This window comes from Lissotriton vulgaris, chromosome 9, assembly GCF_964263255.1.
Source record: "Lissotriton vulgaris chromosome 9, aLisVul1.2, whole genome shotgun sequence".
Classification (NCBI taxonomy): Eukaryota; Metazoa; Chordata; class Amphibia; order Caudata; family Salamandridae; genus Lissotriton; species Lissotriton vulgaris.
The window spans coordinates 271,622,862-271,641,489 of record NC_141697.1 but is presented as its reverse complement, the minus strand read 5'-3'; the positions used below and the strand labels follow the sequence as shown (position 1 = coordinate 271,641,489).

At 46.4% G+C, this 18,628-nt stretch overlaps 1 non-coding gene across 1 annotated transcript; it reads left to right on the top strand.

Annotated features, from left to right (window-relative positions):
- The first annotated feature begins 5,538 nt into the window (after nucleotides 1-5,538).
- Nucleotides 5,539-5,610, top strand: TRNAC-GCA (transfer RNA cysteine (anticodon GCA)). Its single transcript has one exon. It is a non-coding gene; the product is annotated as a tRNA-Cys (tRNA).
- The last annotated feature ends 13,018 nt before the right edge of the window (nucleotides 5,611-18,628 follow it).

Sequence of the window (18,628 nt, the reverse complement as noted above, 5' to 3'; positions counted from 1 at the left end):
TATGTGATCTCTGACCTCATTCAGTCACATCTCTGTCTTATTTTTTTTTAAACATATTTTATTGTCAGATTGTACACGAGTCGCAGGGCTCTGAACCCCAGAGGTCACTGCAGTGTCAATTTATACATATGCAAGACAGCATCCGACTTTAAAAGAAATAAATCAAAACAATACACCCACAAACAATGGCTTGAAAGATTCGTGGGATTTAAATCCCCCCTCCCCCAACTAACCCCCCCTTCTAACTAAACCCCGAGTTGCACAACGTCCACTGAGACCAGTCCATACCCATAAACCATCCGACTGGAAAACACAGCAAAGGCAAAGAAAGAGAGAAAGCTGCAACAGAAAACCCCAGTCTTGATACACCCATACCCTAAGCCACACCCGACCTCCCTCGTGCCACACCCAGCAAACCTGCACCAGCCCTCATTCCACTGGAAGATCATCCACCTCATTTGGAGGCTCCAGCTACAATCCCCGATAGTCGTCCCATCTCTTCCATATTTTATAGTGCTTACCCGGGCATCCCCGGGCCCCATGGAGAAATCAAGGCAATTTTTCCAGGTGGCCAACGAAGGGGCCCGTGCATCTTTCCACATCCTGGCTATATCGCGTTTCGCCAACGTGAGACCCGACACCATGAGATGCCTTTTGTACACGTTGACCCCAATCCCCTCCATCACATGCAGTAGGGCGAACCGTGGTGTGCGACGAAGCGACCACCCCAGAACCTCCGATAGACAGGAGAATACCCCCCTCCAGAAACGGTTGAGTGATGTGCATTGCCAGATGGTGTAATAGAATGTGCGCTCCTCCCCGCCACACCGGAGGCACTCTGGGGAGGCAATCAAACCCGCCCGCCACAATCGTACCCGAGTGAAATAGACCCTATGGAGGTACTTAAATTGTATAAGGTGGAGCCGCACTGCTGTGGCCGCCCCCTGGGGAGCTGCTAAGGTCTCCCTCCAGTCCTCCTCCTCGAGCGTGCCCACGTCCACCTCCCACTGCCCCCAAAGCCTCTCAAGCGTAGGCGTGCAGTTGATGACCAGGGATTGATATATCCACAAGATCTTCTTAGTTTCCAAGTCCCCCATAAAAACTTTTGCCTCTAGTGGGCTAAACTCGGGCAGCGATTCGAGGCCCTCCAGGCTAGGGGAAAGCGCATGGCGGAGCTGAAGGTACCGATAAAACTGGGACCGGGGCATGCAGTATTCCACCTGTAGATCCCGGAGGGACCTGAGGGACCCGTCCCGCACCACGTCCCCCAGGGTGGAGATGCCGATGGCATCCCACCCCCTGAAGCCCTGTAAGGCCGCCAGCCCTGGTAGGTGCCCATTGTGCCACAGGGGAGTCTCCCCATTTAGGGTGTTCCATCACCCCATTCGCTTCAATGACTGCCGCCAGATTTGAAAGACAACCTGTATCGCCGGTGGTAGGTTACCGCGCAGCGCCACTGCATAGAGTGAAGGGTGTGTGCAGGGCCGGCCCTAGGCATGTGCAAAGTGTGCTTTGAATAGAAAAGGAGAGTACCCTGCCTCAGGATATAAAGGCTCTAGCTAGAGGGTCCAAGAGATATACATAGAGGGGTGGTTAACCTAGGGATTGACACTAGACATCACAATCACATGGTCAAATCAAATAGACTAAACAGTTCATATTGAAAAATATATTTTTTATTTTTTGTTTTCTGATAACACAGATATAAAAAGTTTCTTCTTAGAATATAGAAATATATTTTTTAGTATATCAGTAGTGCATATAGGTCATAAATAAAACAAACATAGATATAGAGACAATAACATTAAGGAAGTTTGTCCTACCCAGTAACGGCCAATACTTAACACACACAGTATCATTCACATTCAATCCTTACTCACTCTAACTAGTCTAGTACCATACACCATTCATTCTACCATTCATTTTTCTACTCCTTGCAAGTACAGCACACCGATGGTTCATGTGCTGAATATGTCAGGGTGTTAATCCAGATAGGTGGTTTTAGCTACGGGTCCTGATGTAGTGAGGACAATAACCGTATTCCTGGAGACATACGCCGACGCGCGTTTCGGTGACAGGCCAATTAGGCCGCACCTTCGTCAGGGCAAGGGGCAGTATACTGGGACGGGCACAAAGATAAGATTCTGCAAGATAAGGAGTAAAACATGCATTTTACTTTCATGTATGTACATATACGTTTCGAATTACAATTCAGTGCTAACAATAAACATTCATCATCATAGATGGGTTACTGCATATTTCAGACATTTAGAGAAACTTCCAATATTTCAGCCTGTTATTTTGTCCATCTGATAAACATTGGAGCAATGCTCCTACACCTGACCGTTGATTGCCATGCAGTGTCAAACCTTCTAGAGACACTCCCTAAGATAGATTCCCTGAAAAGTGAAATCTAAAAGGCATCATGATAGCCTTGACTGTATGGACCAAAGAGCACATTCAATACCACAAAGATTCTTTACTCACACGTAGGTCTATAAACTGCTTTTATCATACATATTAAGACAGTTCATAGTCTCTCTCAACACTCCTCTCTTTTGTACACGCATGATTCTATAGTGTAGATCAAGGACAGATTCCAGAGTCAACCGGTAGTTCAGCTAGTCATTATGTGTTAGTATAAATCCCAGCTAGGACAAAGTAGTGTAGTATAACCATGCCCACAGTTGTTTAGTTATTTCTAGGATTTTCAGTTCTATATTTTACCTGATTTTAGCTTAATTATTCAAGTATATCAGGCATCAGGCGGCTTCATGAAGGTATAGGGGCACCGATGCTGCTGGTAATATCCAAGGCCAGGCTTCAGGCCGTTCAGATTCTGTCAGGGGGACAATTAGATTAACTCTTATGTCAACATTTCGGGGTGCTTCTAAACGGGTCAGGTTTTTATTGTTAGTCCATATCCTTTATAGTATCTGTGCTTATAGCCATAGGGCATCAAAGAGGTCTTTTAGGTGTCCATCTCTACAGCTCTCTTGTTTACAGAGATCGTGATTGCCGGTTTAAAATATGTAAAGAGCTTATTATTGCCTAACGGACCTAGTACTATAAGTTTTTGAGATACCTACCAGAGTCGGTCGGCACCTTAGCGTAGTATTTTTATTCCCCCTTCATGTTTAGGCGGTCATCTAGGGTCTAAATGATAGTGGGCAACAATGGAGCCTGTCAAAGAGAGCGAAGCTAAATCAGTAATGTATCATGGCCAAGTTAGTAATTAATTATTATAACTATAAGGTAATAGCGTGTTTCGGAAAGTTCCTTAACACCACGCATCGCTGCTCCACAGTGCTGTTGTTGCTACCAGTACATACCGGGGAAGTTGGCTCGTAGGGCTGGAGTTCTCCTTTTTAGTGTTAAAACAGGCGCTGAATGGTACATTTACTTCTGGCGTTCCTACAGATAAAGATGGCAATTGAGGAAAACTAGAGAGCCCAACTCCTGCAGTTTCATATTACATATTTATTTTACACCATTATTTACCTTTTATAAATATATTCGCTGTTCTTAGAAGGGGGTTCCAGTAGTGCTGTACTATGTCATTTTCCTGTCATAGGTAGTATAAGCATACGATGTAATCCCAAAAGAATAGGGCTGCCTCAGTGGGGGACTGGCTGATGCTGCACCTGGGACAGGGGAGCATAAAGAATACTAAGAAACGGGTCTCTCTAGATAGGTTTCGTAATTATAGAGCGCTCGGTTTTCAGTGCTTACCTTCGTCCTGCGGGCAGTCTTCCTTAGATTGGGGTTCCGCCGACCCGGTCTGTCGGCCGATAGACGGAGACTGGATTCTCAGAGGCAGTATCAGGCGTCCTTATCAAGGATCGTCGTTTTCGCGCCCACTCGACATACCAAATCAGCTGTTCCTGATTACATGAAAAGAATAAACGGACTATTTTCTCCACCCTGTATTCAGTCGCCATCTTGTGTATACCAAACAGTGGATGGAAACGCTGTTTAAGATATCCTTTGAGGTGCTGTGGCGGCCATCTTACTAAAACCGATCGTCTATTCTCGTTTTCTTCATAGAAATACGATTTTTTAAGGCATGATGTGTATAATATAGATACAATATGATAGTATATATATTTATATATAAAGGTGCCAGACAGGCAATTTAAGATTTTCACAGTTATTTTTATATATAATAGTGGTTTGATCTTCCTTAGGAAAGCCGCTGATGGACCAAGGTGTGATGTCGAGCCATAAATTGTTATGGTTAATATATAAGCTTTTTTCACTGACCGAGATAGGCAGAGGTTCATCCCCTATATTTGACATCGGTGCAACATCTTCCAAAGATCGAGTTATTAAGATAGATTGACAGCCATTTTAGTTCAATCCCAGTTAGTATATTCTAAATCAGTCTCCAGTAGATGGTCTCGGAGTCTCCCCTCTTGGTTGGGTAGAAACTTTCCCCATGGCTGTTAGTCATAATTTTGTCACTAATTATGTCAATATTAATGGGGAAAGTGACCCTAGATTTGCTTGGCCGAATTTTAAGAAATAGATTCATCATTTTTTGGCATAGAGGTGCCATACTGTTGTTACAAAAAAGCCTGATGCCAGGGGCATTCCTCATTCAGTCCTTTTTCTACAGAGTCCAGGAAAAAGATCCAAAAAGACCTCCCGTTTTTTTCGGAGGCATGTTGGGTCAGTTCCAGGATTGGCCTTTATCTTTTCCAAGATGAACCAGCGAATTTCTATATCCTTGTGGTTTTTCTCTAGCCAGTGGGTCACAATAGGGGCTGTCATTTTTTTATTCCTTATGTTTGACTTGTGCTCCCCTATCCGTACCCGGCATTCTCTTCCAGTTTCTCCAACATATGGGAGATTGCACGGGCACAGTATAAGGTAGATGATATTACTGGTGCGACAATTAGTTAACGCGCCACTGCATAGAGTGAAGGGTGTGTGCAGGGCCGGCCCTAGGCATGTGCAAAGTGTGCACCTGCACAGGGCCGCCACACCCCAGGGCCCGCCATGACGAGGATCAGATCGGAAGGATCACTGTGGTGATTAGTGCGCTTTTCAGATACTGTTTGACTGAGGCACCGTTTTTGACAGCTGGCAGGGTTTTGTCCTGACTGCTTGTGCAGAAGCCCCCAGAGGGCCTGCATGCCACCCCCGGCGCGGCCCGGGCCCCTGACTCCAGGCACTGTTCCATGGCGTCTCGTGGAGGTAAAATCAAAAACATCCTATTTAAGAAGGCTTTCTGTCCGCCTTCAGAAGGTGAAACGTCATCATATTCGGGGCGCACCTTGAAGCAGGGCCACGTAGGTCAGTGGAGAAATAAAGAACAAGACCGGTGAATGTAGGTCAGGCATACGAAAGAGGTGAAGGACAGGAATAGAATTGGAGGACATGTTTGTAGCTCAGTGCTAAAAACCCCCAATGGCTTGAGGATAGAGCTGAGCGGAAAAAACGAACTACAAGACGGAAATGTAAAACTAAAAGATATTGCACAGGCAGGGCCAATGAAAACAAATATATTCCTTATTGTGGAGAGAAGGATCAGGCGGGGATATAGCTCAGTGGTAGAGCATTTGACTGCAGATCAAGAGGTCCCTGGTTCAAATCCGGGGGTCCCCTTCAGATTTTTTTTTCAATCCTTTTTACAATATTTTGTGCAAAGCCTAAAAAGAAGTTCGTTGATGCGAAAAAGACCAACATTAAAATAACACATGCTTTTTGGATCATGTTTCCTAGAAACGACCAAACGATTCAAACATTTAACTTTATACTGACTAAAGCTAAGGCACTTTGTCTGAGAGATACACAGGCTGAAAGAGAGAGAAACGCAGAAGGTGAAAGAGAGAGAGAGCGAGACACAAAGGGAGCGAAAGCGAGATCCCCAAGTGTTTGGAAGCATGTGATCACTCCCAGAAGGATGAAGAGATAAGTTGGCATTCTGTGGGTTGAAGCTGTGATGCTCAGTATAGTGAGCTCTCTCATACTATTCTTAAGTCCTAACACAAGCTTTTAAAAGTGGACGCACCCTTTTACATCACCAAAGACAGAAGTTTCTGTTTAATGTAAGACTTCCCAATTCCAATGTTTGCAAAGTTTGTGAAAGATGTAGGTTTGCTGATTAATAGACTACGAGAAATCTAATCTAATAAACAGAAATTTAGAAAGAGGCTCGCACTGGTTCTGAAAGTAAGCGGTGAGGCTCCCGGTCTACAGCAAGAGATTGGGAAATGTCCACCTTTCCCCTTTAATACTAAGTTACATTCCCTGGATCTAGAACAGGTTGAAAGCATGGTGAAGAATGCTCTGTGAATGCAGATCAGTGACAGCCACGTGACAGTGGGAGGTGGGTACCAACATCAATGGCCAGTGTAAGGCCTTCCGTAGAGCACCACTAAGGTTTGGGAATATTTCCTTTGCGCCCCTTCACAACCTTTGGATTTTTGTTGAACATTTATGTGACAAGTGTGCTGTAAAAGCCACAATTTGGTGATTTTTTTTTCCCAGTGTGAACCCTCCTCCCCAAGAACCTATTAGTTGACGCAGAGGATTCCTTGAACCCCGGACTTGCTGTTTGGCCCCAAACACCCTCCAGGCGCTGCCCCGGGCCCGACCTGGCTTTTTGGCACTCGGGCAGGTGGCGTGTCTCCTCTCGTGCAAGGGACAGCCCCGCGTTGTACACAAACACCCAGATGGATACTTTTCCGCACGCAGCGCGTGTTGTGACCACAAACAGCGCCTTGACGGGTCGGGTATAAATACCCTCGAGGCCGCAAGCTGCCCGGAGGTCAGCGGGTTTCTTGTTGTGCGCCCAGAGGCCGCGTCACAGCGGGCCTCGGCCGATGGTTACACCTGCCACCGGGGGAGGTTTACACCCAACAAGCAGAGCTTTGAGGAGTCAACAGGCCCATGATCCTCGAAATATGAAACAAACAGAAAGTTTGTCCCAACTTGTGATGCCGGAGGGATTGACGTCTCCCGGGCAGAGAGTGCCTCGAAGCATGCGCTCTTGCGCCCAGGCGCTGCGAGGGAAGGGTTTGGCCTGGTCCTCTTCCCACATGCACACCTGCTCAGATTGTCCTACAAACAGTGTGCACAATTGCAAATATTTAGGATAACAAGGAACCAACTGGCAACCGCCCCTGAGGAGAGGGCGGGCAGGACACCAGACCTTCGCAGAAAGACGGACAGGACACACTGACAGTCAGGCCCGGCTTTAAATGGCGGGCAGGACACCAGACCTCCACAGAAAGACAGACAGGATACACTGACAGGCAGGCCCATCTGGCGGCCCCCTGGCAGGATTTGACGGCCTCCGGGCAATGGCAGCGTGAGCGTTGTAGTTTTCAGTTTCACTTGCCCAGCCAGCCAGCAGTTTGGGTCCCAGGGCCGTCAATCTTAGCCCTACTATACCAATGACGTGACGGCACTGGGACAGCCCCCGCGCTGTGCACAGTGCGCAACTGTGCACCTACTGCTCTTAGCCGCTCAGTGATGCATCACAGTGGTCACGCTCCCGCCAGGGAGAGTGCGTGACGTGAGTGAGCGGTGCGTCGTCATCGTATGAGATAGAGAATAAATAACAATTAACGTTGCCACCCGATCATCAGACAGAGAACACCTGTCCGACTCCGGCACTATCTCGACTCTTCCCCTAGTCCGACCCTTCAAATTTGGAACGGTGAGAGTCTGGCTCTGTCTCTGAGACGAGACTGCTCACAAAATATTTATAATGTAATCGCCTGTCTTTCCAGTTGAGCTGCCTAGTTATGTGAGTGTTAACAACATGTATCAGATGCGCAGTGTAGTCAATACTGAATGGTTTGTTTGCATTATGCATGTTCACGACACGCGTGTGTATGCACATTTGAGTGTGTGCCTGTGCATAACCGAGAACTCACGAATGCATGCGTCTGTGTGCTGCTCAAAGTGTGTGTGTGTTCCTGTTGTGCTTGAGTGCGTGTGTGCGTGCATGCACATTTGTGCGTTCATGAGCATGCGAATGTGTGGTTGTTTGCGTGAGTGTTTGTTTCTGGCTGCCTTTTATATGCACTAGCCGTGCTTGTTGAGTTGAAGGGTGACTGACATACGAGCAGCGAGATACGCCTTGGTTAATGGCAAAGTTCCCGGGGCCCCCACCTACGCTCCCTGCACAGGGCCACCATGAGCCTAGAGCCGGCCCTGGTGTGTGGCCCCATAAGGTGTCGCTCCAGCGCATAAGCCGGATCCCCCCTGTCCCCATACCACCACTCATTTAGAACAAAGAGATACAAGGCTTAGTAATAAGAAAGAATATCTTAGACCGCAAGCCCACCACAGTATGTGGAAAGAAAGCAAGTGCGTAATGCTATGCGAACTGCCCCCCCCCCCCAAGAAATTGCCTCAAAACGGAATTCACCAGCCTAAACCATTTGGGCGCGATCGGATATGGATGGTTCTGCAGCTGGTACAGCAGGTGGGGAAGCGCAACCATCTTAAAGATCGCCGACCTACCATATATTGCTAAGGGCATGTGCGACCAGGTCTTTATATCTGCACGAACGCGCTCCCAAACCGGCACCAAGTTCCGTTCCCAAGAAATAGCTGGCACATCTGACAGGAAGACAACCAGATATCTGAGACCCCCCACCACCACCGGCAACGCCGATGCCCATGCGCCTGCATACCCTGGAGCCCCCACAACCCACAACGTGGACTTTCGGAAGTTTATGTACAGCCCAGTCGTTTCCCCGAAAATTTGCATAATCTCCAATATGCGCGGCCCCGATCTATCCAAAGCAGTTAGAAAGAAGAGAACATCGTCCGCATACAATGCGATCTTATCAGAGAGACCCGGAGCCCACTCCAGCCCCTTTATCTGCGCATCAATGCGCACCCAGGCCGCCAACGGTTCCATGGCTAGGGTGAATAAATATGGCGACAGGGGGCACCCATGTCTGGTGGGCGCCGAATAGGGAAGCTGGACAAGACCGCTCCCGCCACACGCACCGACGCTGACAAATCAGTGTGAAGAAGCATCAGATTTGACAGAAAGCGTGGACCGAAGTTAAGGCGACATAGAAGGGCAAACAAGTAAACCCAACTCAAGGGTCGAAAGCCCTGTCCATATCCGCTAGCAGGAGCACACCCGGCTCCTCGGCTCGCCGTGCCGCTGCCAGTGCCACGTGTGCCCGCCTGATATTCTGACGCGTCGCCTTCTGGGGCATGAACCCGGCCTGATCCGGGTGCATCAAGGCCGATAAAAGTGGCAGGAGATGGTTAGCCAATGCTTTGGCCAAGACTTTGGCCTCCACATTGAGAAGAGAAATAGGACGGTAGGAGGCGTGCTGCCCTGGGGGCCAACCATGTTTGTGAAACACCACCACCCCTGCATGCCTCCAGTCAGGGGGGAGCCGGCCGACTTCCCTGGCCTCCTCCAACTCCACCCGATAGTAAGGAGTTAGCTGTATGTTATACCGGCGAAAAAACTCGCTGGGAAACCCATTAGGTCCGGGCACCTTCCCAGTAAAAAGCTCTCCTAAGGCCCTACTCAGTTCCTCTTCCGAGAGAGGGAGCTCCAATTTTTGATGCGTTTCATCGGACACCGCACTAGGTGGGAGAGCTGCAATTAATTTATCGACCGTGGTCTCCGGCAGACACTCCCGAGGGGCATAGAGGTCAGCATAGTAAGTGGCAAAGCTCTCCGCTGTGACCCTAGGGTCTGTCAGCGGAACCCCACCCTCATCCAACACCCTCGGCAGAGCCTGGGGATGAAAAGCCCCCTGACAGAGCCAATGTAGCATCTTACTCCACTAGTCGCCCCACTGATAAATTCTGCTCCGTAATGCCAGCCATACCTGTCGGGCCTCAACCAGTAATTGCGAGGCGTAGGACTGCTGCGCCTGAAGTAATAGTCACACCGCTGGCCCCCCATCCTCCTCCCGGATCCGGCGCTCCAACGCTACCATTTGTGCCTCAGCCCGAACGAATTCCTTGTCCCCCTCCTACGGGCCTCCACGCACCTTGCAATGTCCACCCCATGCAGTGGATGGAAGTGAAGTGAAGGTGAGTTTTGGAGCGAATTCGCTCCAAAACTCGCCTTCACTTCACTTTCATGCACGAACAGACGAGCATGGACCCAGATATTGTACTGCAAATTTTATTCAGCGAGTGCCGCCATTACGCGTTTCGGGAGATCCCTCCCTTGATCACATGACAACTTACAGGCATTGCTAATCGCTATTTAAAGTGCCAGTGCAGTGCAGCAATTTCATGAACATGGTAGAAATACATTGCAATCGAACATATATACCAGGTCAAAGAAATAATATCAAACATAAATGTATCAATCAGTGTCCATAGAACCTTCACAATTCCTGTAAAATACAGGAAAGATAAAACTCATACGAGTTTTAACACCGATGGCAGATTAAATGCATAATATGTTCCATTTTCCAACCATGTAAAGAACAGTGTACCTTTTCCATATATATATATATATATGATATATATATATATATATATATATATATATATATCTCCACGACACTTTCCACTCCTTGTAGTAGAAAACAGGCGAGCACACTGGAATCCGATTAAGAAATTTTATTCTGCAAACCCCCCTTCACCCCTGACAGACGCGTTTTGCTACTCTAGCTTCGTCAGTGCCAGTTAGTTTGTGCAAAATTGCGTAGTTTTAAACCTGTTGGCCACAACCCACATAATTGACATAAATGAAGTCCTACAAAATTCTACTGTGGCGGCCATCTTGTAACATGTTTTTGTTAAAACATACATGGTTTAAAAGACATAACGCAATAAAAATTGTACAGTGCTCATTAAAAACATATTGTACAACAAACATTTCATTTCACTATTTACATACCAGTTGGTGTCATAACAATATTGACAAATTAGGTGATGTTAAGGGTCAAGGTATTAATTAGAGTTTCATATGCGATTTCATTATTTCGCATTTGGGGGATCTATTCCCCATTACTCATAACCTTTAAAGTTCTGAGACCCTCCCATAGTTGTCATTGATTATTTACTCTGTTGTGCAGCCCTGTATGGGCATTAATATTGTTAACACCAAAATTTTGACATTTGACAGCGGACGGAAGATTTTTCAAAATACAAGGGTAGTGATAGTTGTATTATACGTAATCCTGAGTACCACTTTATGTTACACACAATGCATGATCCCATGCACTTCTGTCAGAGGTGGACCCACAACTCTTCATCGTTATTGAGGCCCCATGGAGTCATAGTTTTAAGATCTATAATATACCTTGACTCCAGGATTCTTAAGGCCCTTTCTCTGTCACCTCCTCGTTCTTGTTTATTCACCTGATCTATACAGTAGAAGCTTAGCAGGTCTCTATTGCTCTGATGGTGTTCGGCAAAGTGACGGGCTACCGGATAAGGTCTATCTTTGTTCATGATAGCCCTCATATGTTCTAAAATTCTAAGCTTCGTTGGATTGATGGTGCTCCCTGTATATCTTTTTTTACAGGGGCACTCAAGACAGTAGATGGTGAATTCGGAGTTACAATTTAATAGTTTCATGATCTTTCTGTTGGGGCCATTTCCTCCTGTTCTGTTGGGGTACTCTAGAATCTTTCTACTACCCTTGCAGGCTTTACAGCGTAGGCATGGGAAAAATCCTTTTACATTGGACACAGTTACTAGCTTGGATTTGGTTGAGTAATGACTGAGAACCAGATGTTCAGATAGTGACTGACATTGTTGGTATGTTACCAGGGGTTGCTGGGTTAAATGCTTTTTCAGCACGTTGTCAGTCATAAGGATGGACCAGTGCTTTTTCAGGATGTGAGTAAGATCGCCTGATCTGGTGTTAAATTTGGTAATCATTCTAACATCCTCCCCCTTCTTGGGCACATCTTTTGGTATTAGGAGATCCCTCCTGTCAATTTTGGATGCCTTTTCCGAAGCTTGTTCTAACAGGCTCTTGGAGTAACCCCTATTATGGAACCTTTGTTTGGCCTCTGATTTTGCTGCCTGAAAATCGGTATCCATTGAGCAGTTTCTTTTTAAATGTAATAGCTCACCATAAGGTACATTTCTAACGAGACTCTTGGGGTGATAACTGTCTGCATGCAAGACAGCGTTTCCCGCTGTGGATTTTCTGTAGAGTCTCGTTTGTAGCGTGATATCTTTTGTGTAGATCTCCAAATCCAAGTAGCAAATATTAGTAGTACTTATTGTACTAGTAAACCTCAAATTGTTAGTATTATTATTCAGTTTGGCGATATAATCCTCAGCCGAGGTCCTATCGCCGCGCCAGATAATAAAAAGGTCAGCAATATACCTGGTCCACATCATAATTTTGTCCGGCCATGTTTCATTCTGCTCTGCCCACGCTTCATGCTTCTCCCACCAGCCCACGAACAAGTTCACGTAGCTGGGGGAGAAGCATGAGCCCATCGAAGTACCTCTTACTTGTTTGTATATTTGTTTGGAGAACAAAAAGATATTATGGTACAGACAAAAACGTATCATACTCAATAACATTGCACTGTGTGTCCTGTATTTCTCATGTTTTTTATCTAGGAACCATTTAATTGCCTCTAGGCCCTTTTCATGGTCTATACAGGTATAAAGATTGACCACATCAAGTGTGATCAATAGCATGTTTTCTTCCCAGGCAATGTTGTCCATAATACGGAGAAAGTCCTGTGTATCTCTCACGTAGGATGGGAGATCTTTCACCATCGGGGCAAGATAAGAATCTATAAAACAAGACGTGTTCTCTAGCAGGCTTCCAATCAAAGACACGATTGGGCGTCCAGGTGGTTTCTTGGTGTGCTTGTGTATTTTGGGAAGATGATAAAATGTGGGTAGCACTGGTGATTCACAATGCAGATATTTAAATTCCTCATCATTTAGCATACCCTCCATTTTCCATTTAGATAACATTCCGTGATACTCCATAATGCTTTTAAGATATTCCGTTCTATATATAGGGGCATAGCATTCTTCATCTCTTAGTTGTTTTAATGCCTCCTGTTCATAATGTTCTTTGTTGAAGATCACGATGTTGCCCCCCTTATCGGAGGGCTTTATCTCAATGGTTTTGTCCTCTTTGAGGGATCTTATCGCTCCCCTTTCTCTCCTAGAGATGTTGGATGATTTCATATTCATTTTTTTGTTTGATAATTTCTCTAGGTCCGCAAGCACAGTATCATTAAAAACATCTATTGAATCATGTGGTGCAACCGGCAGTTTTTTAGATTTATTTCTCATATTGCTAGGGTCCCTTGTTTGTCGTGTAGGTGCATCATCCTCTGGCACGTTGGTCATTCCGTTGTTTATTATTTCTTGTGTTGGGGTTAACAAGAAATTGGCAAGAGGGTCAGGTTCCAAAACTTCCGTTAATGTAGTTTCTTTCGGATGAAGCAGGAAGATTTTTTTGAACTTGAGCTTGCGTATGTACCTAAAAAAGTCAATTCTCGTATTCACTAGGTTAAACTCACTGGTGGGACAAAAGCTCAGTCCTTTTTTCAAAACTTTTATCTCATCCACTGTCAGCTCTCTTTTAGACAGGTTGATGACATTTTTCTCTTCAGGCTGTTCTACTTCCTCTTGCGGCTTGAAGTACTGCGCGTTACCCTGGGTGAGGCAGTTGCTTGTGTTCCGCCTCTTGCCCCTCTTGCCCCGCCTCATCCTCCTCTTTGATTTTGTTGCGGGGGGATAATTTCTTTGTTGAGGTTTCTGGCGTGTTTCCTTTATTACTTGAAATTCGTCTAAAAAAGGTTCCACGCCCGCAGATACCTTCCGTCTGGGAGCCAGGTTTTGTTCTCCATCGCACACTTCGGATTCTTCTGTGTCCTCATTATTTATTGGTACCGCTCCCTGGGCAAGTCTCTTCCTAGTGGCATCGAACTTTCTAGCAAATGTCAGTATTCTGCCGGATAGGTAGTCCTGTTCGTCCCTCTGAAATTTTGTTTGTTTGCGTTTTCGAATCCCCAATTCATATTCCTTTATTCTCCTATTTAGGGTGCTTCTCAATTCATCACTGGTTTTTGTATCTTTCTCTCTTCCGATCAGCTCCTCCACTTCTGCTATTTCCTTTAAGCATTTGTCATGGTTACTCCACGCATATTTTATTAGTAAGCGTACCATACCCTTAGATGACTCAGCAGTATATTCTGCCCAGTCTTTTAACAGTGCGGGGTCAGGATTTTCATAGGCAGAGACCGTAAATATGCGGAGGCCTCTTAGTATTCTATCACAGTCAATGTACCGCTGTAATGAAGTGGCTTCCCACCATTTCCGCACTTCTCTATATATATATATGTACATATATATAGCAGAAAGGCAGTAGAATAACGTAAGAGGTATCCTTGCCACACAAAATGTGTCCACTGAAATAATGATTATCATGAGACCATTGAAGTAAACTTATTGATGCACATATTTGGTAGCAGTTCTCAGCAATTACAGGAAGTAGCATGAGTACAGACATCTCTAAAACACGTATGATCTTTTAAGACCACAAGTAATAGAAGCTATGTAAAAACTTCAAAGGTTATAATAATTTTTGGAATATGTATTAGAAGGAGTAGGGTGAAATAAACCCAAAACGTGTTACTTATTATTTTTTGACACATATAACATCTAGCAAAACTGTAGGGGTGTCTTACAGGGAAGAATTATGGATGTGTGTACACCATGGTTTTTAAGTAGAATTGTTTGTGTATATATTTCAATTTTAAAGAAAGAAAAAAACAACTCCGTGGTTAGTTAATTAGCATAGGTTTGGGGTTTGTATTTGTTTGTATTGACAATCTTGAAAAAGTTCAAAAAGAAAGTCAAAATGTGTCGGCTGTAGGTAATTTCACAAGAATTTCACAAGAAGCCTTTTAGGTAAACAGAAGAATATGAACCTGAAATATCACTGAACACTGAGCAACTTTCATTTCACTAAATGGACAAACTACAAAGTGGCATTCTTATTTTAAGAGCCTTATTCATTGAAGAGTGCGTACCCACCATTTTCTTTGCACACAGCACACTATTCTAGGTGTATCCTGCAATGCGAAATGTACTGATGCTTCAAGGTTGGGCGTGTACATTCCCAAGGGAATACAAAAGCATAATCGTGGGAGGGCCCACTACTGTCACTGAGTTTGCTGTGGTCAAGCTAGCCCTTCACGTCTGGGGGTTGAGTTGTATTGCCATGTCCCCTGTATGGCAGTAGCTTGCAGATATTGTGCACATCTAAAATTAGCAGGGGATTTCAAATCAGCGCATTGAGGCTCCTTGAAATGGGTCCCTGCCCTCCTCTGTTTCGAAGGTCAAAATAATGACCTTCAGCGCCCCTGGGGGGGGGGGGGTGTCTGGTTCTTTTCTTGTGTTTTAACTCTAACACATTGCAGGAACCCAATTGTGAAACTAGGGGTAACATAGGCTTCGGTCCTGAGGTGGGCTGTGGCTGAGCTTCAGCACAGACAAAATAGAAGTCTCTGAATCCTACCCTCCCCCGTGGTACATTGGCACAAGTACCAACACTTTCTTCAGAGAAAATCCATCAGCTATATGACCAGAAACAACAATGAAGCTAAGAAATAAATAGGTTAAAATTTCAAGACCAGTGCAGCTCAAGAGAGTCAAATGTAGTGAATACAAAATATCTGAAATAACAAACATTGGGTAGTGGTAATTCTTTTTTTTTTTAAAGCTGTCCTGTAAGAATCAACAGACACTAAAAAATGGTGTTAATCAAGAAGTGACACTGGCGCTGGAGTAAGGTTGGGTTGAGCCTACATGTTAAACCACCTCAGTACGATTTTACAGAGGACTGGTTACTTGAGCAACTTTTTTACCGACTGGCATCCATGTTTCACACAAGAACGAGGGGTCCATCTGAGGCAACAGTTTTACCTTCACAGGTAAAACATTTTAAGAGCTAAATTCTTTTAGTGGCATGTGGCTGGAAGCTGCATCTGAACAGGGTTCCACGAAGCGAGATAACTCCTTTAGTAGTACAACATTAGCCTCAAATGTAATGCCCACAAACTCCTATGACTTGTGTCCATCAGGTAATGCCAGTTCGTCGTCCCTGCCCTCCAGACGTGAAAATATGATAAGTTCCAACTCTTTCCAAATGCTGATTACCGGTCCTCGGAAGCTTGTTTCTGGTCTAGGGAAGACATGGCTTGGCAGTTCGGGCTGGACTGTTCCCATGAGGCACAGGGTCGGACTGATTTGCATATATCCATGTCTGAACTGGGGCGGCAGAGTGGGCTAAAGAACGGTGATGGATTAAACCCAGATCTTTTGACTGGGTGTGAGTGTTTGATTGATTCAGATGCTCCGTCCATCACCACCCCCTTTTTGTACCGATTACCTTCTTTTAGGCTCGTACCATTGTGACCAACTGTTCAGGTACTGCACCTTACACACCAACCCACAGGTTCCCAAGGGAAAACGACCCCCCCACTTTCTCCAAAACAAATCAATTAATACCCCCCAACTGTGGGAAGGATCAGAGGAACTTACCCTCTCACCAGAGGAAGCGCTGTGGACGCCCTGCCACTGCCCCAGCACACCTGCAAGTGATACCAACAACAGCCACACTCTGCGATGTCTGCGAGTCAACCACTCCCAGAGACTCCAGTCGTGCAACCCCTGCAGTAGCAGGTAAGACTTATCACAGGGCCATAATGGTCTGGGGGAGCTTGTTCTGCCACATAGCGCTTTAGGAGCTGGAACACTTCTGACTTTTAAATGAGTCAGAGTGGGACTTCTGAGACTCGGACTACTTGGGGTCCTTACCTGAATGACACCTGTAGTAAAAATTGTAATTACCCCTACCACTAGTGAGAGGAAAGTGGAACACAAAGACCTGCCTATTGAACACTAGAACCCAGACCTCAGGAGGCTGTGTGTATTGTTTGTGTATGCCGCATTTTACATTGTATTCATGTATAAATACACTTGTATTTCATAAAAGCAAATATTTGACTGGACAATCATTTATTTCTGTTATGTAACGTATTTTGAGGTGTGAGCCATTGTTCAATCCCCCTGCCTCGGATCGATCTCCACCTCTGAGAAGCCTTAGACTGCTCGACTCATGCTACTACTGAGAGTAAATTGCTGATGGGTACTTGGCCCACTTGCTATGGATCCATAGCAACATGGGCCCGGGACATCAGGAGTAAAATGCCTGAAACCGCAAGGTTGGGCCGAGTAGCTCCTGCTTGCCATGTGGCCGTTTGAAAGGAGTTCTGACACATAGATACATTGAGTAATCTCAGCTTCAGGCCAGTAGGAGGTGCCTGAAATACCTATGCACGCCACTTCCGCGTAGACCTGGCTTCCACTGCTAACCCTAAACTCAGGGGCCGTGAAAGCAGTGGCAGGGACGGGAACTAAAACGAGCCCTGAGACCCGAGCCTGTGACCTCAACGAGCTGTCAAAGGGTGTGTGATGCCAATTCAGGTTTCAGACCTGGCCAGGGCACAGACACCGCCCTCCTGGCAGCAGTAGAAAAGGCGAGGGAAATCATGGATACAGGAGGATCAGTGGCAGTGGTCCTCCTAGACCTCAGCGCAGCTTTCGACACCGTCAGCCATCAGGTCCTAGTCCAGCGCCTGAAGAGCACTGGCGTACAAGACAGTGCGCTGAGATGGCTCACATCCTTTCTCTCCCGACGCTCCTTCCAAGTCTGGGAAGGAGAAAGCCGGTCTTCCTCAATCCCCCTCCAGTGTGGAGTACCTCAGGGCTCCTCACTGAGCCCCACACTTTTTAACGTATATATGGCCCCGCTGGAGGAACTGGTCGCCCCTTTCGGAGTCACGATCGTCAGCTACGCTGACGACACCCAGCTGGTGGTGACCCTCTCCCACCCTAAGCTACAGCCCTCCAACCTGCAAGACTGCCTGTCCACCGTCCATCAATGGATGGGCGATTCTGACCTAAAGCTGAACGGGTCAAAGACAGAGATCCTGCTGCTCGGACACAAAACCCCGAGTCTTCCTCCCAACATCTGGCCCGCATGTATGGGTGCCCCCCCCTCCCCTAAGACAGAGGTTAAGAGTCTGGGAGTGTGGCTGGAGACAGACCTCACTTTCCGGACACAGGCCAGGAAAACAGCAGGCATCTGCTATGGGCTCCTGAGATCTTGTAGGAAAGTGCTCCCCCTACTGCCATTCCAGTCCCGTCTCCTGCTAATTCAAGGGCTAGTGCTAGCAAGGTTGGATTACAGTAACGCCATCTATCTCGGGGCGCCAGAAGCCACCTTGCAAACACTACAAAAAACCCAAAATGCCGCAGCCCGCTTGCTCACAAACACCCCAGCGAGAACCTCGGCCAAGCCTGCCCTGAAAAAACTTCACTGGCTCCCCGTGAGGGAAAGAGTCGTTTTCAAGGCCCTCTGTCTGGCACACAAGGTCCTGAACAACGCGGGTCCCCCCATTCTGAGCTCCTGGATCATTCCATACAGACCGTCGAGAGCGCTCCGGTCCGAACAGGAACACCTCATTGTTGTCCCCAGGGTGAAGAAAACCCGCATAGGCGGCCGCAGATTCTCAGTGAACACGGCCAGAAAATGGAACGCGCTACCCTCAAACATCAGAGCCGAACCAAACCTCCTTCGATTTAGAAAGTCCCTCAAAACCCTCCTCTTCCCCTG